At 52.5% G+C, this 18,758-nt stretch overlaps 1 protein-coding gene across 3 annotated transcripts in view; it reads left to right on the forward strand.

Moving 5' to 3' along the window:
• Nucleotides 1-2,071: 2,071 nt before the first annotated feature.
• CDH22 (cadherin 22) overlaps nt 2,072-18,758 on the forward strand; it is a 77,221-nt gene continuing 60,534 nt past the window's right edge. For 2 of the 3 annotated variants that reach the window (XM_068207640.1, XM_068207642.1), the window contains exon 1: nt 2,072-2,500. The gene's annotated coding sequence lies outside the window, so the exon portion shown is untranslated. Of the gene's footprint in view, nt 2,501-8,090; nt 8,113-18,758 lie in introns of those variants that run through there. The other variant, XM_068207641.1, reaches the window with a different exon arrangement.

An 18,758-nucleotide genomic window follows, 5' to 3' on the forward strand; every position in this document is an offset into this window, starting at 1 on the left:
CAGGCTGCCTGGCCTTACCAGCACCTGCATGGCAGCAGCAAGAGGGCATGGAATCATGGAGTCATAGGATGGTTTGGGTTGGAAGGGACCTTTAAAGGTCATCTAGTCCAATCCATGTGTGATAAGCAGGGACTTCTTCAACTAGATCAGGCGTGGAGCTGCTGTGCCGCAGGGGAGGGGGCAATGGGAGGAGAGACAAATCTGTGTCTTCAGAACAAGGGAGTCCTAGCAAAAACAGGCTGGAAAAGGGCACCATGACTACAGACAAGTGCTGGGACCATCTCCTCCTAGTATCACACCAGCTTATTGGATGCCTTCAGCCAGGTGGTCTCAACTCCACCTGCACTGTGTGAGGTGGCCTCTTGGCTGTCCCAGGGAAAGGATCTGGGTGTTCCCAGTGCCAGTGTCATAGCTGGCACAAGAGCCTTGCAGCTGTCCCAGGGCTAGATTGGCACTGAGCACACGGTCTCTGTTTGCAGACTGTGTTAGCAGTGCAGCAGCTGTGCTCCACACTTTGCTCCTTTCCCTACAAGAGCATCAGGCTCAAGTGGGATCTACTTTGGCAGCAGTGCTTGCAGCTGGCAGGTCTCTCAGTCTCACACTGGGATTGAGGACATTTCTAGATGCTTCTGTGTCTGAAGGGGCTGATGTGGAGCATTTCCTAGGATGTCTTCAGGGCTCCCTTGGCCTTTGAGGGTGGGGGTCATGCAGCAGTAGGATGGTGGGAGGCCTTGTGCCAGCCTGTGCAAAGGTAGGAAATAAAGCTGCCAGAGCCTGCTGCTGGATCTGCATCCTGCTCATCTTTTGGTCCTGGAAAGGAAAAGCCACTCCTCCTGGATCCATGCTGTGCTTATAAGCCTCTCTTTTGCTTTCCACCCACCTCTCCCTCACCTTCAGGGCACCTGCCTAAACAGGAAGCACCAGATCCACATAGTTTGTGGATAACCTGCTACTGGGTTACTACTGTTTCTTGACCAAACTGGCCAAGCAGAGGATTTGTTTGTGTTGTACACAAGGTGCTGTCCAAATAGAACAACACAGCATTCTCTCCTCTGGTGTTCTCTTATGTTCCTTTCAGGGCCAAACTCCAAGCTCAAATAACAGAGAGTGCTGTGGACACAGGAGAGCATTTTCTCCAGGTAAAATGTGAGTCTCTGGGCAGTGGAGACTGGGAAATGTCCCACTGGAGTCTGTTTGCCTGAGCTGTGACTAAAACCTTACTTGCAAGAGCAGATTTATCCGTCCCCAAATACAGTACTGTAGTACAGTACAGTCTCACCAGCCTTGAGCTTCTCCCCTGCTTCCATCTTCCACTGGCCCAGAGTGGTCTGTACACCCAGCATCCCGCTGCTGGTGGGTGACTCCACTGCAGGCAACAAGCCGTGTTGCCACTTCTGCCCCTGTACCCTCAAAATGCTGCTGGGCCAGGACAGTGCGCACCAGGCAACGAGCAAGACTCTGGAGAAGGCACCAAAGAGCTGAGGTGGGTGCTGAGGATGCCAAGAGCCACGGCCACCTGGTGCACAGTGGGAGGGGTCTGACAGCCTCAGCCCCAGAGATGCCCAGAGCCCCTGACAGAGCTCCTGCCACGATGCCACTGGGCCATCAACGTCTGGCACCATTCAAAGGCAGCGGAAGCGTGGGCTGGGGTCTCTGTCCCTGACCTGTCCGATGCCCTGGCACCCCGGCTCAGTCCTGTGCTCCACGCACTGAGTTAGCTCCCACCACCGGGCACAGGAGGGCTGGCCCTGACCTGGGGGTGGCCAGGTCTGCCCCTGCCCCTGTCCGCGCCCTGCTCCCGCCCCCGGGGCGGCCGGCAAAGGCACTGGAGCGGCGGAGACGATGCGGGTGCCCGCGGCGGAGGCACCGCGGGGTGGGGAGCGGACCCGAGCTGCGGGCAGAGCCTCCCCGCCCCGCCGGGGGCAGCGCCAGCCCGTGGAGTTGCGGGGCCGCTGCCCCGGGGCCGGGCGGGATCCCTGGGGCGGGTCCCTGGGGGAGGACCCGGGGCCAGCCCGGGGCGCGGACCCGGCGCTGCATTCTCAGAGTCTCCAGCAGAGGCTGGGCCGGGCCGGGCAGGGCTGGGCTGGGCTGGGCTGGCGGGGAAGGAGGGGAGGCAGGCAGGGAGCGAGGGGGAGGAAGGCGGCTCTCGCCGCACATGCAGCCCCCGCCGCGCTCCCGCCGCCCGCGCCCCGCCTCGCGCCCTGCCCGCCCGGTGCCAGCAGCCGGCTCCGCTCGCCGCCGCCGCCGCTCGGGGCTCCGCGCTGCTGCCGGGGCTGCGATCCGCTCCGTGCCGGGGCGCAGGGGCTCCGCTCCGCTCCGTGCCCGGCTGCCCGGGCTGCGATCCGCTCCGTGCCCGGCTGCCCGGGCTGCGATCCGCTCCGTGCCCGGCTGCGGGGGCTGCGCTCCGCTCCGCGCCGGGGCCGCGCCGGCGGGTGCCGCGCAGGATGCCGCGGGAGGCCGAGCGCCCGGCGCGGGGGAGCCGCCGCGGCCGCCGCCCCAGGTAAGAGCGGGCGCGGGCGGGGGCTCGGGGGGCGGCGGGGCGGGCGCGGCGGGGGAGCCCAACTTCTCCGTCCCTCGCCGCGCCGCAAACTTTGCCGCCGCTCGGCGGGGCTGCGGCGGGCGCTCCCCGCGGGTGAGAGCGGGCTCGGCCCGGCCCCGGGGTCGCCGCCGCCTCGGGCCGGGCAGTCCCGCGCCCCGGGGTGCCCCGGGGTGCCCCGGTCTCTTTGGTGTCGGTGGGCGAAGCCAGAGATTTGATGCCTCCGGCGCGGCCGCGCCAGCGGCGGGTCCGAGCACACCCTCCAGTTAAAACAGTCCGGTGCTTGAAGAGCTGCAGCTCCTTTTTTAACCGGTGGTATCTTAAAACATCCTCTTTGGGCTCCTTCCTACCCAAGATCGATCTCCCCATTTCTCTCGCTGAGACCAGAGCCTTGCACCCATTCCGTGCCCATTCCGCACGGAATTTGCTCTGGGCGCCTGTGGATGTGTGGCTGCTGTGCCCGATGAGCCCAGCGGGAGCCCTTTAGAGCCGGCCGGGTAACGTCTCCCTTCATAGAGCCACATTTTTTTCTAACAACAAACTAAAAATAACTGTTCTAAAACTAGCACTTTCCTCATTTAAAATGTGGTTCCCAACTGGCTGTGCACAGGCCTTCTGGGAGAGAGATCTGCAGCCGCATCTGCTCCCTGGCGTGCCCTGGCCCAGTGCTGCCACGCCAGGTGCCTCTCCCCGGGGAGCCCACGCTGTGGTATCTGGGCTCCTGCGGACACTGGCAGTGGGTCTGGGAGTGGAGGGATGCAGTTGATGCCTCTTCATTTTTATTTGGTTTCTGACAGTTTTGACATCCTGCACAGTCTGGTGACATCAGCCGACACTGTCTTCTCATCTAACCTGGTTTTATGCATGAACAAGACCAGTTACAGGGGTGATGGTGTAGACAGCGGCGAGGAGGGGCAGGCTTAGGAGTTCGGACTTAACTTCGTAAGAGAGTGCAGTGCACCTCTGGGAAGCCTTTGGACCTGAGAGGGCTACGAAGGAAGGATGGGTGGCTCCGCCAGAGCTCTGATTCTCCAGAGCTTGTCTGCATGGCCTGAGGAAATAAATGGGGGAATGTGCCTCTGTCCCTGCTCCTGGGTTGGTACTTGCGCTGTTAAAATGCCGTGTGTTGCAACACAGTCTTGAATACCACTGAGGAAATCTCAGCTCACGACTGTTTCTTTGGGACCTGTTTCTGTCTCTTCAGAGTACCCAATGCACAGAGCATGGCTGAAGCCTGCAGTCTCTGTACTCATAGATTGCATGCCCAGCTCAGAACCTGGGCTTTGCCAGGTTTTCCCTATGAGGGCTGATGGATGCTCTCCACTTCTTTCAAGAGCACTAGGTAATGAGTATTTGCAGCAAACAATTATCAGGGTTGGAGATCATTGTCCTGGTACATGAGCTTTAAATGCTGAAAATAAATTGTTTCTCTGGCTTTAAGTCTGAAACGGTTTCTCTGTGCTAGTGCTGTGTTTGTTTGTGTTCAAGGCCAAAAGGTGGTTCTGCTGCTCATTGATGAATTCCCTGAAATGTTGACAGTACCCTGAGAGTAGCACAGGGTAGAGCCCGCTGAAATCTAAATAAGGTGGCCCAGATTCTGTGCTGACTTTTGTCTCACGTACGCCTCTGCTCCGGTGAGGTGAGGGTCAGATCAAGTGAGGTTTGGTCTCTGTATGAATTGCCGATTGCCGAATAATACAGTGCTGAAATTGGTGGGCTTATGAAAGAAAAAGTATGTGCTGTTTCATTGGTAAAAAGCCAGTTTTGTTCCCTCTGAAAAAAAAAAAAATGCCCTTTGCTTTTTGGTGCATTGACACTTTATAATATGATATAGTGATTTCATACCTATGACAGAGAAGTGGCTACTGGAACAAGGTCAGTTTTAAAACTCTTTTTCAAAAGAAGCTAGCAGGCCTCCGGAAAAAAAAAAAAAAAAAAAAAAAAAAAAGGAAAGAAAAGGTTGTCTATGGGTTAAAAATAACAGTTAAAATCCCATTCTTCCTAGCTCCATCCCAAAAAATATTATATTTTCATTATTTAAATGCAATGTCATGTTTGAAAAATTCATAGTTCTTTCTTGTGTGTAAGGATTATGAGAGAAGGGTCAAAATTTACTGTTTGTTGTTTATATTATCTGGTCAGCTTTTGGGGTTTTTTGCATTAAAAATAATATTGAGATAGCAAGGCTTTTTTTGTAGCAAATTTTACTTTTGTGCTCATAGTCACTATCCCGTAGCACCAAAATTTGTCTGGAAATGTTGCAGAGAGAATGTTTGTTTATTTGAAGCCCCTTCTTCAACCCACAGACTTTATTTCATTAGAAGGATTAGATTGATTGTGAAAGCTTTGAAACAAAACTGGACTTCAGTTATTCCTTTAAAGTACAATTACTTATTTTTTCAAAGAATTAGTTTTTATATTTTAAAAGCCCATATTTTAAAAGTAAAGGAAAACAGTTTGAAAAAGAAACGGTGTGGTGACACTTGGGTTCTTCTGACATCATGTCACCGAAGAGTATTCGTGCATAAGGATACAGCCATGTATGAATTTTTGTTATCTTTTAACCATGTGGTTATGCAACTGTGTTTGGGTTTACAAGCAGTGACACTTCTCTGCAGATAAGTCCATGCATATCCCGAGGCACAGGCCATTTTGAGTGATCTGCTTTCTTGAAAAATTACATGTAAAGATGAGGTGGGTGTGAATCCCAACCAGATTGCTTGCCCGAGGCTGTAGGTGGACACGGTGTACAGCTCCTTGCTGTTCTCAGGATCTCTTTTGTCTCTAGCACCAGTTTATCCCATGGTGTTTTCTTTGTGGAAGAGGTGCCCCATGGGGAGGGATGTCACCAGCTCAGCCTCAGACTGTTTGTTGCTCTGGGAATGTCCTGCCCGTGCCCTCAGCACCCGTGTGCTCTTTGCTGTGCGGGGAGCAGGGTCCCCTGTGTCACCTTGCTCTCAGGTGTGTGGCTGCCCTGGGCTGCAGGTGAGGGCACAGGGCTCTGTCTTTTGGCTTGGCTACTGCACCATTCACAGGGTTCATGCCTGCATGTCCCTGTGAGCTGTGTTACTTGTGAAGTCCCCGCTCTACCCCAGCAGAAAAGCCAAGTCTTTGTGGCTGGATTTCAACAGCAATTGCTGTAGACTTGGAGCATGGGGTTGGACTTGGACTCAGCTGTTCACCCAACATGAGCTGAGTGTCCACTGCCTGCTCAGCTCTGTGGGACATCTCTCTCTGCAGTTGTGTCCAGTTTGTGGGTTATTTTCTGCTCTGGAGAGCTGTGGAGGGCTCAGGCATGGGGCTCTCTGCTCCTGCTAGCAGCCACTGCAGAGACCCATCCTCCCAGTTAGTTCACAGTTTCTTTTTCATTTAGTCATCACTTTCTATTATTTGCGAAGTCCATAAAAGGAATACAGCACATTACAGTAATTTTCAGTTTTATCCTTTGCAACAACTCTGCTTTCAGAGACTAGTCCAGGCTTTACTTTAGCCTGGCTCTGTATCTCCTGCATTTTTCTTTCTTTTTACTGTCCTTTGTGCTGTGGCAGGAAGAAGGGAGTTCTGGTTTATCCTGTTGGGGAATGGTTGTTGGATGGCATTTTTGTTCTGGTTTTGCAGGACAATGTCTGGGTAGCAAAAGTGGATCTTTCTCCAGCAGTGTCTGCCTTTTGTTACCCCACAGGGCTGGCTGGGATGCCTGCAGAGGATCTAGGTCTAACTGTGGGTCTTCTTGGTGATGCTCTTCCTCAGATCCTCTAGCAGTGTGGTTGGAATTCTTCTCAGCTCTTGGATGTCTCAGCTCTTTGACAGCATTAAAGCACCTTCTTCTGAGGGCCTGTGGGACACTGTGGGCCTGAGCAAGTGGTAGCTGGCAGCTGGGTGTGGGGCCCACGGCAGCCCCAGAGCTCCTTTAGCTATCGATGTTTCCTGGTGCATGTACAGCAAACGGGGGTACAGGACTCTGCTGGGCGGTGGGAGCTCAAGGAGGGACTGTTCACAGCATCTGGGTTGTCTGGGGGTGCCTGTGCCTCAGTGGCTGGGCATGGCTTTTGTCTTCAAACAGGTTTCCAAGTGCTGTCTCAGCTGCTTCCACACTGCTGGCCCAGCCTCAGTGGTGGTTGAGGGCACACACCAGTGTCAGCTGGGGGTAGCTCTCCCCAGACCTCCTAGAAGGCATCTTTGCCTAAAAGGCGGGGGACAGTCCCTGCTAAGCTGAGGCCCCTGCATTTTTCTTCTTGAAAACTGGTGTAGTTGTGCCCTTGGGCATAGGAGAGGCAGCGAGCCCAAAGCTGGTCCATCTGTGCTCCAGCCCAGAGCTGGCCATCTCCTCCAGCCCAGGTTTGGCTGGATCATTCATTGCTGCCACACCTACAAGCTGAAAATCAAGGTGCTTTTCAGAAAGTGCCTCCTCTGCTGGGTGCCCCATCTCAGTATAGCTCACTAAACACAAGGCAAGGTTGCCTAACTCATTGCAGGAAGGGCAGCACTTCTGTGTTCCCAGTCCTGCCCTCCTGCTCTGGTCCGAGAAATCTGCACTTGCCTCCTCTCTGCCTGCTGTGCCCTGTTCTGCTGTCCTGCTTTTACGCAGTGCCTTGCTCTGGCAGTGCCATCCATGAGCCGGGAGAAAATAAACCAAACAGAACTCATTCAGTTTTGACTCTACTCAGTGCTGCACTTCCTGATTTCGGATCTCTTGTGGGAGAGCCGTGCCTTAGCTCACACTCCTCAGGGCTGAGGCTGTGGGCTAAGTGCCTGTTAGCACTGCTGTCACAGTGTTGGGGCAGGGTCTGCTCCCCAGACAAAGCCACCTTGCTTGTCTCACGCTGTCACTGCTGTCGTGAGTGCTGAATTTGGCCCTGCCTGGCTCATGATGGAAGCTGTGGCTGTGATGGAGGTGATGCTGGGCCTGGTGCTTCTCAGAAGCACCTACAGATTTGTGGCTGCCCTGTAGGAGCATTTAGTGAGGTGCCCTGTAGGAGCAGAGCTGGGAGCTCTGCTAGGGCACTGGTGTGTCAGGGCCGGTCACTGCATGGACTGAAGTGGTCCTGTGCTTTGGTTATGGCAGTTCTGGGAGCTATGCTGATTGGGAAATCCTTCAGGAAATATGAAAGCAGAATTGTTTGTCCAATACCCTTTTGCAGACACGCCCTGCCTCTCTCTGATGCTCCTTCCTGCTACAGTACTCGAGAGAGCACCAAGGGGAAGGAGACATGGGCTCACTCCTCTTTGACACTGCCGTGCTCACCGTTCAGTGAGGGCTTTCTTAAGCTCTTCCCAATTGGCTGTAGCCAGTGGCATTAACAACTGCAGGTGACTTGAAGCTTGAGGCCCTCAACTCACCTGAAGCTGCTGATGGCCAGAAGCTTTCCACAGCCAATGATGGGATGTGAAGGTAGTCGCCATAGTAACATCTTGGACAGTAAGTGGAGCCTTGAAAGCTCTGAATGCCTTTTGGCAGGAGCCCACGTGTGAATGTGGGTGCAGGTAGTGGTGTTCACCCTGCACGCCAAGGCTGTGAGTGAGACATTTGGAAACAGCAGCTGTGGGAGCGAGCACAGGATCTGAGCAGTGCTTTGGTGAGCTGGCACTTCCCTGAGGTTTTGATGGCAAAACAGAGCCAGACCAGGAGGGTGTGATGTGGTCACAATACTGGCCTGGCAGGAGGGAGTTCATTCCCACAGATGAGCTGTCCAGTTCTGTGCAGCAGACAGCCCCTCCTGGGTGCTGCAGCCACAGGCTTGGGGCAGCTTCATCCCCAGTGCTGTGCCCGGCAGCACCTGGGACTCAGCACAGCCTCTGCAGGTGACACCTGTCTGTCTCTGGACTCCTCCTGGAGCACTGCTGCCCTTCCCCGTGCTCTGCCGAGCTGTGTGCAGGCAGACACCAGCCTAGGAAGGGCCCCAGGCCCACCTGAGAGGTGTTGGAGCTGGGTACCCTGGGCTGTGTCCCCTCGGTGCCCCTCTGCTGCCTTCGGGGCAGAGCCTGGGTGCCCCGAAGTGCCCCGGGTGCCCCTGGCTGGCTGTTTGCTGACAGGGCACAGGCTGTCCACGGAGCCTGATCATCTTGATGGGAGCCTGTGGGGCAGATGGAGCCTCTGGCTCTGAGGCCCCACTGATGGCCAGAGTCAGCGAATACAGATAAAGGTTTGGCTGGTCCAGAGAAACCATACTGGTCTGCCCATCCCAGGAGGGAAGAGAGCTGGAAGCTGTGGGCCAGGCCCTTGTTCTGGCAGCCTCCTGCTCTGGAATGGATGTTCCTTTGTGCCAGATAGTAACTTCGGTGTGTGCCTGGGGATGCTGCACTCCCTTCTCCAGTCCTGCTTCCTTGTGTCTCTGTCTGTCACACTGGGATTATCTCCCTCTGCTCCTACTGCAGCTTCTTCCCGGAATCCCAAATCCCCAAAATGCTGTTTCTCCAATAATCCTTGTCATTAAAAGTGGCTCCTAAGCTCCAAGCACCTCCTCCTGTCCTCATCACCCTCTCTAGAGAGAATCAGTTTGAGTTGTGCACATACTAACAGTGAGCAGATCATCTTGTTAACCTGGGATGTTTTGTTCCCCCGCCCCCCACCCCCCCACCACCACTACCAGACTGCGGAGTTACCCTTGGATCTTTCTGTATTTTCACTATTCACTTTTTTTAGCTGTGTGAAAATCTGCTTTCTTTGCTGTTATTATGGCCCCAACTAGGCATGTGGCTGTTGCTGACAGTGTTGTGCCTGTGTGGGAGAGGGAATTGTTTCCCCTGGCACTGGAGCCTGGAAGGTCGAGGACGGACAGGTGAGGGATAGGGTTGCTTGGAGAGCTGGACTTCACCAGCTTTCTGAGCTTGGCTGCCTTCCCACTTATGAAATACAGCTAAACCTTTTAATGGCAGGTAGGAATAGCTGAGCATCAGCAGAGTCCTTAAGAAATTACATCCCTGCTTAAACTTTCAAAAGTCAGCTGAACGCCCGTTTGCTACAGCCCTCCCGGGCTGTTTCCCAGTGGCACGGTATTTTTTCCAGAATAACTCGTGCTGCAGCAATACTGGACTTCCCTGGGCATCCTCAGCTGTGCCGCAGGAGGTGGGAATTCTCGCCGCGGCAGCTCCCGGGTGCCGTGGCGGTGCGAGGTCAGCCGTGCCCCGGGCCGGGCCGGGCTGCTCCCGGTGCTGGGGGGACGGGCACGGGCGGGGGGCTCCTCCTGGGCCGGTGCCGGCAGAGGGAGCCATCCTTCCTCCTTTCCTGTGCACAGCCCGCCGTGCCAATTAACCAATTAATCCGAAAGGTGCCGCGGGAGGTGAGCTGCGAGCTAGGCTCCTCCGTTGGGCAGTGGCTCTGCTCGTCTCGCTGAGGCTGAGAAGTGACCGTGTCTTTCCCAAATCCCTCTTTTCTGCTTTGTTGCCCAGATTCATCTCTCAGGTGAGCCCTTGGGTGGGTTTGATCTGGCCCAGCTTCATGCAAGACAGGGGCCGCCTCCGTGGCAGGTATGGCAGAGGCTGATGCCAGGGTCTCGGCCAGCTGGGTGTGTGAGCGGGGCACAAGCCCCAGGTGTGCAAAGGACTGGGGCTGCCACTGGGAGTCCCCATGGCATGAGCGGCCAGGGGCTCTGGCTGACCCTGCAGATGAAGACATGGCCTTGCCCAGGAGTTGCCAGTGGGTTAGTGAAGGCAGACAAGGGTTTTTGAGCTGGAGCTCTGAAGTCCTGCCTAGAGGACCGACTGTTGTGCTGACAGATGATGCTGCTCCCGTCCTTGGCACCACAAAGCGATGGACGTAAGGAGTGAGTGCAGACACTGAACCCTCCCCAGCTCCAGTAGCCACCGCAGGTGATCATTTATGGATTTTTCTCTGAAAAAGTGGTTTACATTTTTGTGTAATGGGAGACTCATGTCTGGCTGGGAAGGATGCTGGAACCATCAGGTGAGGCTTTAATTGGTTGTGCACCTAGAGTGTTAATGTATTTAAGTGGATTAGATGGGAAGTGGGGTGGTGCTTGGCTGCTCCAGAACTGGAGATGTGAGCTCTCGTCACAGGACTGAGAGGCTCAAAGCGTTGTGCAAGGAGAATGGCAGTTTCTCACTCTGCCACGGCTGCTGCTTTCTGGCTAATGCATTTGGAAGGGTTCAGTCCGATTTCCTCTGCTCTGGCTGTGAACGTGGCCTGCACTGATGCAGCCAAGTGTTTTGGGCTGTTATGGGATAGCCATGGTAAGCAGCTAAGCCCCACACAGCCAATTACTCACTCCCTTATTCCCAAGTGGGTCATGGGAAGAGGAAAGGAAGAGTAAAAGCAAGAAAATGTGTGGGTTGAAATAAAAATGGTTTAATAAGTGAAAGTGGAAGAAGAGAGAAAGAAAACAAGGGATGCAAAGGCAAACACTCACTGCCTTCTGTGCATGGACTGATGTCCAGGAGTTCCTGACCTAAGGGTGGCAACCCCCCCCCCCCCCAGGATCTCTCCTCTCCCTCTTTGTTGCTGAGCATGATGTTAGATGGGACAGGGGACAGGGTAGCTTTGTTATTGATCTGGGTAATCCACTCCCAAACTCTTGTGCACCCCCAGTCTGTTTACTGGGGGACATGGTGAGAAGCAGAGAAGGCTTTAACACTGCGAACACCATTTGGCAGTAGCTAAAATATCAGTGTGTTACCAGTTTTGTTTTGGTGACAAACCTAAAACTCAGCACCAAGCAAAGCTAATTAACTCTCTTCCAGCCATCCCCAGTAGAGGACAGTTAAACACCTCTTAGTGCTCACACCGAGGGAGATGCCTTGGAAAAGAGTCCTTGTCAGACCTGGGCAGCAGGAGATGGGGCCTCTGTCCTGTGGATCTGCTGGCCAAGGCACACTCAGGCTCACCAAGACAGAGGCATGGCACTGCCTGGGCTGCTGCCAGGCACGGTGTGTGTTGGGAGAAGCTGGAGAAACAACGGAGTGCTGGAAAGCAAGCCTTGGTAAGCAGGGCTGTGTGTCAGTGGTGAGCTGCTCACTCAGCTGGTGTAAATGATCCTCAGTTCCTTCAGAGTGCTGGAGCTGGCAGGACAGGGTCTGACCTGGGACTGCTCAGGGCTGCTGCTCAGCATCTCCCTTCAGTTCCTGGCCACAGGCTCCAGTCACGTTTGGTGCTTCTAGGGAGGCATTTTCCAAACCTTAGGCTGTCCCAGAAGGAGAAAATCCTGCAGCTGAGCTTGTATTGCTTATAGTAAGCACTGTCAGGGTTGTGAAAAGCTGCTGTGAAATAGAATCGAGAGGGAGGGACTGTGAAGCACCAGGCTGGAAGGCCTTTTCTTTAAACTGCAGCTGAGCTGGGCTTAGGCAGAGGTAGGACACAATGTCTGGTCCTGGTTTCCAGAAGGCAGCACATGCATTTCCCTTGTGAGTGATCAAAGGCTGGGACTGAGACTCATCTGTATCTTTTTTATATCTAGTCCATCACTATGCTATCTGGTGCTTCCCAAGTATATATAGAAATAGCTTTTTTTTTTTTCTTTGTCCTCTTCTAGACAATGCCTGGAGTCTTTGATAACTTTTTATGTTTTATATGTTTTTTGTGTGTGAGGACTGTCTGTGCCTCTGTGTACCAAGATGTAGAAAGCTGTTTTATGAATGAATGCTCTTGGTGTCCTCCACCATGGGGGCCCAAGGAGTGCCCAGATGCAGTGCTTGTGTCTGGCTTGGTCCTGAACCTCTCAAAGGTTTGTAATCAGCCCTGCTCAGGGCAGCTGTGTCTTGTTTTTCTGTTTTGGAATCACAGTGACTGTGTGTTCAAGGTGTGAGTTTTGGTGTCACACCACTGTGAGGTGTGAGGGGCAAGACATGTACAACTCAGAGGCCCAGGGGGGCTAGAATGGCTTCTGGGCTGGACATTGCTTGGCTTTGGATGCCCAAACTCTGCCCAAGGTTGCTGCCAGCCCAGCAGCCTGAGTTAGGTGGTGGGTTGGAGAGGAGGACACGAAGGAACACGTTTTGTCTGCGCTGCAGTCCAGGTTGACACGTTCCAGTGTCCAACTGGAGCAGTGGGGGCCTGGAGATCGGTGTGGCAGCACACAGAGGGTGATGTGCAGTTTGGATTTCAGCACGTGTGCGAGTGACTGCATGGATTGAGTGTGGTGGGCTCTGGGCTGGGGACTCGGGGCTGTGTGAATGGGCTCTAACGTGAGTGCCATCAAGGGAGCTAGACAGGCGTGTGAAGGGAGAAGTGAAGCAGCCCAGAGGACAAAGGCAGTGCAAGCAAGGGTCTGCAGTGTAGTGACAGAGCGGCATGCAAAGGGTCGATGTGTGTGAGGGTGACAAAGCTGGAGAAAACCATACAGGAAAGTGGCTGTGTCTGTACATGTATCCTGCCACTTCTCCCTCTCCCAGGCATGGAAGTTCCATTTCCAAGCACGGAACTGCTCTGGGGGGAGCGGGGGTGCTCAGAGCCAGGGTCTGTCAGTGCCTGGTTGTGAGGATCTTTCTCTGTCAGAGTGGCTGCTGTACTGAATGGAGAGGGTGGGTCAGGGGAGTCCTGCGTGTGCCCTGGGTGCTCTCAGGGAGATCCCGCGCTGAAGCAGTGCCAGGCTGCCAGCCTGGGGTGGGGCAGGAGGACTGGGGGCTGCAAATGGCTGCACCTGCCTGTGTGAGTGTCTGTGCCCTCTGCTGCACGCCCACACTCCCACACGTTCCAGCACAATCCTACTTGCTCACGTGTATGTATATCTCCTTCATTCTATTCTTTCCCATGCACTTTGTCCATTTGCTTTTCTGTCCTCCCTGTTGCTACTGTAATCTCTCTCTTTCTTTCTCCCTTTGTTGCCTGGGCTGCTTTGCTGCCTCTTACTTCACCATGTTCCTCTTTATTCCTTTTGATAATAATATTAGAACCTACATGCAAGGCCCCAAGGTCTCAGCTTTGTGCAGATACATGAGGAAAGACCCTTCAAAGCCTGTGTGCTGGGTTGAGAAGATTCTCACAGTCTCACGATTTCCAGGAGTGTCAGAGGCAAAGGGCTGGATTGTGAAATAAGGCCTGTGCAAAACCTCACGCTGCGTCCTCTGTCCATCAGGAATGTCAGAAGTGAAGATGCCAGTCTTGTTTGGTGGAGTTTTACACCAAAGCCCTGAACCCCTGTGCCTGATGGGGGAACTGAATGATTAATCCCTCTTTATCAGTTGTGCTGAGCAGAGTGGTTGTTCCCAGGGCTCCCAGTCTGTCCCTTCCTCTTTGTGCTGTTGGTTTGGTAGTGACATTAAAGTGAAGCTACTTGCAGATTCTGTTCCAGTCTGCTGTGTTCACGTGCTTCAAGCTTTCAGAAATGTTCTCCCTTTCAACTGCAATTTGCACATTTGGCCTCTGCTGAGAGGTGATGCTTCAATGGGATGCTGAAGTCTGGTGGTTGGAAAGCAGTGTTTCTAGTGATGCACTGAGCTTTGCATATGCGATACCCACTGTATTTCCTGTGCTTGAAGGCCCTCTGTGGCTGCTAGATGCTGGTTCACAGTCTGCAAATACAGCAAAATGTAGCCTGTTGCTGTTGTCTGCAAGCTGGAGGAGGAATCAAATCCAACTTTGTGGAGGAGGAATCAAATCTTTTCCCTCACTTGACAAAGTGGTCAGAGTTTCTTGCAGAAGGAAGGCTGGTGCTGTATCTGGCTTGCAGAATCATATCCAGAGACCCACAGGCTTGTCATGAGGAATGTATCTCTGCTGTGCTAGTCCATCACAACTCAGACCATAGCTAGCAAAGGACTCTGAAATCAGGAGACACATTTAACACTTTTTGTTCCTCTTCAGGTCCTCCAAGGAATGTACTTCCTGTGTGTAGTGGTCTCTTTCAACCTTGTTCAGCCACACTCCAGTTTTCTGATGCTTCCACTTCAGCTTTCTCATAGGTGAACCTTCTGTTATTTATGCCTGTGTCCCAAATCTCCTTGCTGAGAGCTGGATTTGGGAAAAGAGCAAGCAGTAAAATCAAAAGCCATCACCTGTTCCTGTGGTTTGCTGCTCTTTGCAGCCCTTTGAGTTTATGTACAGCAAACGTCTGTTGCAAAGTCTGTCCCTGCAAACAGCAACAGGCTGGTTTGGGATATTTGCTTCCCCTGTGATTTCTCTTTGAGCAGCATGACCTCAAGGCAGGTCAGACTCAAGAACAGGAGAAGGAGATGGGGGTGGGCTGTGGCAGAAGGACCCTCTGTTTTTGTCCCTGCAGTAAAGGGGCTGTAACACCTGTGCCAGCCTTTTCCTGGGCACCATGGACCACTGTGGAGCATTTCTGCCAGCGCTTACATCGGTCACTTTGTTGGAGCTGGCTGTCAGCAGGGTCATTTCCTTCTTTCTTTGGGCAAAGTGCCTCAGAGAGCCTGAGCACACTTTCTGAGGAGAAAGTTGGTCTCTCCACAGACCTGGGGGAAGATGTCATCTGCGGATGCAGCAGAGTTGGCAGCTCTGGGTCCTGCACATGAAGACTTTGGGAATTCCACCTGGGAGCACCTATGTGTCAGTGCTGGCAGCAGAGAGCAAAGCCAGGTGCTCCCAGAGTGGGTGGCCAAGATTCTTCTTGATGAGATGTCTAGTCCTGTCCCAGGTTCATCACCCTGGGAAAGGGAAGTGGGTGGTGTTAGGTGTTGCTGCCCTTAGGTCTGCCCCTTGTTGCTCTGTACCTTCCTGCAGTGCTCAGGAGAGTCCCTGATAGGTGAAGGGGGAGGAGGAGAGTGATTTCTCCTGGAGAAGTCATGTTGGAGAAAAATGAACTGGATCTGGTCAGGTGAGATTTTTGAACAGTACCTGTAAGTTCTGTTGGGGCTGCTCTGTGGTGGCTGCTTCTCCAAGGGTGTATATTGCTTTGAACTCATCCTGAAGCTGTTTGGAATGTGGAGAGTGGCATCATTCTGCTTACAGGGGGTTTGTGAAAGGTATAGTATTGCTGGCAGAGCAGAGAAAATTGGTGTCTGTCCAGTACAAGGCACTTCAGACAGGACAGAAATTGAATAGGACCTCGTCACCTGTTGTAGCATTTACTGTGTTGGAAGATTTGCCCTTCCTCGAGGCGAGGAGGAAGGACCAGCCCTGGAAAAGGCAGTGGGACTGGTGTGTCTCTTTGTAAACTGTCCCATCACTCCTGCTCTGCAAACTCTCCTCCTCTTGCTAGTTAATATTAGTATTCCATTTGTGGAACGGGCGATGCAATTAACACAAAGGTACAGTCATTCATTCTGGCTGGAGGACTCATGGGATCAGATGTACTGGGGATAGGAAGCGGAGGCTTTCTGCTGGGAAAGAATGTCACAGCACAGCGGACACAGAAATGAAAAGCTATTAATAATGATCCCGGAACTTCACTTCCATCAGCTGTTTATTTAAAGGTGCTCCATATTCAAAGCCTCCTGATTTATGTGGGCAATAACACTCACAGTCCTGGGATCACTTTTTTAAGCAAGGCTAATGGGGTGAAACCATCATACTGCGACAGTAGAGATCAAGCTGGGAAAATGATACTGGAGAGAAAAATAAACTATTGCCTAGATAATCCCTGAGCTACGCTGGGCTGGGAGCTGGTGTGAGCTCCCAGCTCTTCCAGCATTTATTAAGGCTTTTGCTTCCTTTTTTTTTTCTTGGTCTTTGTGAACAGAATTTAGTGGCCATGAAAGGGTATCAAAATTTGATTTCTACAAGACTGGATGCTAAAATGCTTCTTCATTTGCATGCAAGTGACCTGCGACATGTGGTCTCTCTGTCCCTGTCTCCAGAGCCCCCATCCAGACTTGGTCCATTCCCAAAGGACTGGTTCCTCTGGGGAAAGGTGTCCGTGCCCTCTGCTGTGTGGGTTTTGCCTGCAAAGTGGTTGCACAGGAGTGCTTGGGGGACACAATTGGGATGTTCTGAGCTGTGGCACTTAGGGGACAAACGGCTGCTCTGCTCCAGGGACATCTGGTTTCCATGTGGGTTCTCTTTTTGGGGCTGTTAGCCCTTGAAGGAAGGGCTTCTTGGTGGGGCCCAAGTTGGGCCATTGACGTGTGAATTGTGCAGAAACTCATTATAGCTACTTTGTTCTGCAGTTAAACCACGGCAGTAGGCTGGGCTCAAAGTGCAAGAGGGACTCAGGGCAGGAGAAGAGTGAGTTTGGTGCTGGTTTCTTCTGACTGCAAGTGAGCCCTTGGTGGACAGGAGCTGGTTTCAGCAGCTCCCTCTGGACATGGGGCAGTGTGCACCAGTGCCAGAGGCTGGCCATCAGAGGCTATGTGGCTCCTAGTGTCTACAGGGCAGTGAGCAGCTTTTGGCAAAGGCTGGATGTTTTCCTGGGGAGGTGAAATAGCCCTGAGGCCACCAAGCTTCTGGTTGAGTTGCTCTGGGCAGGGAGCGACTCCTGGGACAGGACTGTAAGCACTGTTCATTGTCAGGAGCTGGTAGTGGTGATGTGATTAGTAGAATGAAGCAAATGATTCCAGATAAATAATGCATCAATCATTAATGGTTGAATGCAAAATTTAGCCTGTTGCTGTTGTCTGCAAGTTGCTTACAAGGAGGTCAGTCCTTTATTTTGCAGGAGGATGCTATCTACAGTTCATGGGCAGATGCTGTGCTCTGAGTATTCCTGGCACATCTGCTCCAGTGCGTAGGTCCCTGGCCCAGCAAGAAGCTCTGGTCTCTCCTGTTTGTTCTTTGTGAGGGAGAGATGGGCTTTGTTTTCAGTGGGTGTCTACCAGGATGACCATCCAGAGACTTCTGTGGGGCTGTGATTCTCTGGGGCTTGTTCTCAAGAATGCTGCTCACTGCTGACCTGTTTGTGCTCAAGGTGCAGCCTTAGGGACCCAGGAAGGGACTAGGAGAGCTCTGATCATCTGGGCAGCCCCTTTCCTTGCTGTGCTCCACTTGGAGACATTGGCTTTCAAACAGACTTGGCCAAAATGCACTGCCTGTGTTGGAGACTCAGCTGCCAGGGATTTCTGCCGGCTGTGGTGGAATGTTCTGCACAGTGCTGTGTCTTAGCAAAGCATGTTTGCCTCCTCTTTGGGAGATGAGGCTGTGCACCATTCTGCTTCAGGTTCCTAAATTCCTGTGGTACCCAGATTCCTTCTTTTCTTCCTGGTGCTTAGGAATTCCTGGGGAGCAGGAAGGTTTGGAGCATCTTCTTCCAAACCAAAAAAGCCTGTCTGTAGGCAGGGCAGTGTTGGATTTTAGCAGGATATTGCAGAAACAATTTTCTTACCCATTATACTATCTTGTTTCTAATTTTTATTTAATGAGCTCCTCTGAAAAAAAGAAAATCGTTGTAACAGTTTTCTTAAGTGTGAGAGATCAGGCTGAAATTGGCATTAAGGAGACTAATTACACTCATTCTTCCACCTTCCTAACAGCTGTTTATTGCTGCAGGCTTGTCTTGAGGTGCTGAGGAAGCCACTTAGCTTGGACCAAAGGCACCCAAAGAGGTATCTGCAGTAGAAAGTTGGTATGGGCTTCTAATCTGAGCTGTGCTCAACCAGATGATTTTGTTACACTGCAGAAAAGTACTGTGAAAACTGCAGGTGCAGCCCCCCAGTCTTGTCCTGGTTTTTTGCTGCTCTCCTGTCCTCCCTCACAACCTCTCAGCTTCATTGTGGAGGATCCTGTGGGGGCCTGGTCTTATTCTCAAAATGACTGTGTGCTGTCAGGGGAAGGGACTTCCTCGGGCTCATGCGTTCTGTGAAGAGAGGTTGCAGATCTCCTGTCACGAAGACTGAGGGATTTCCAAGGACAAAATTGCTAAGAGGATTAAGATGTATAGGGAAGAAGAGTGAGCAGCAGCAAGAGACCTTCCTGAAAGTGATGTGTGCCTGCCATAGTATTTATTTCAGCAGAGAACTGAGTCTGAACGTGACCTTGAACCTTGAGAAGCAAATTGAAGGAGGTTTCTTTGAACCTTTCTGACTCAGTATAATATCCACTTGTTATTCTGTGTAGGAATTTGAGGAGTCTTTCACAAGAGGTAGAAAGTTTCAGACTAAGCTATGAACATCTTCAATTTTCCATTTAATCACACAGTATTGAATGATAAATAATTCATGCATCTGCCAAACATTGGCTCAAAAGAACCCAATTCCCTCCACATTTGTCAAAGCGGAAGAATTCCATTTTGTGCTTTTCTTATTTTACTTTGTTCTTTAATTCCTATCCAAATGGCCCGTTGTCTGGGCCATCAGCTTTGTTTCCACCTGTCCTGTTTTGGGCTCATGCCTTTCCTTTCTTGTCACTTTTGCTGGTGTTCAGGGCCCAAAGAAGTGGCAG

This window comes from Anomalospiza imberbis, chromosome 17 (assembly GCF_031753505.1).
Source record: "Anomalospiza imberbis isolate Cuckoo-Finch-1a 21T00152 chromosome 17, ASM3175350v1, whole genome shotgun sequence".
Classification (NCBI taxonomy): Eukaryota; Metazoa; Chordata; class Aves; order Passeriformes; family Viduidae; genus Anomalospiza; species Anomalospiza imberbis.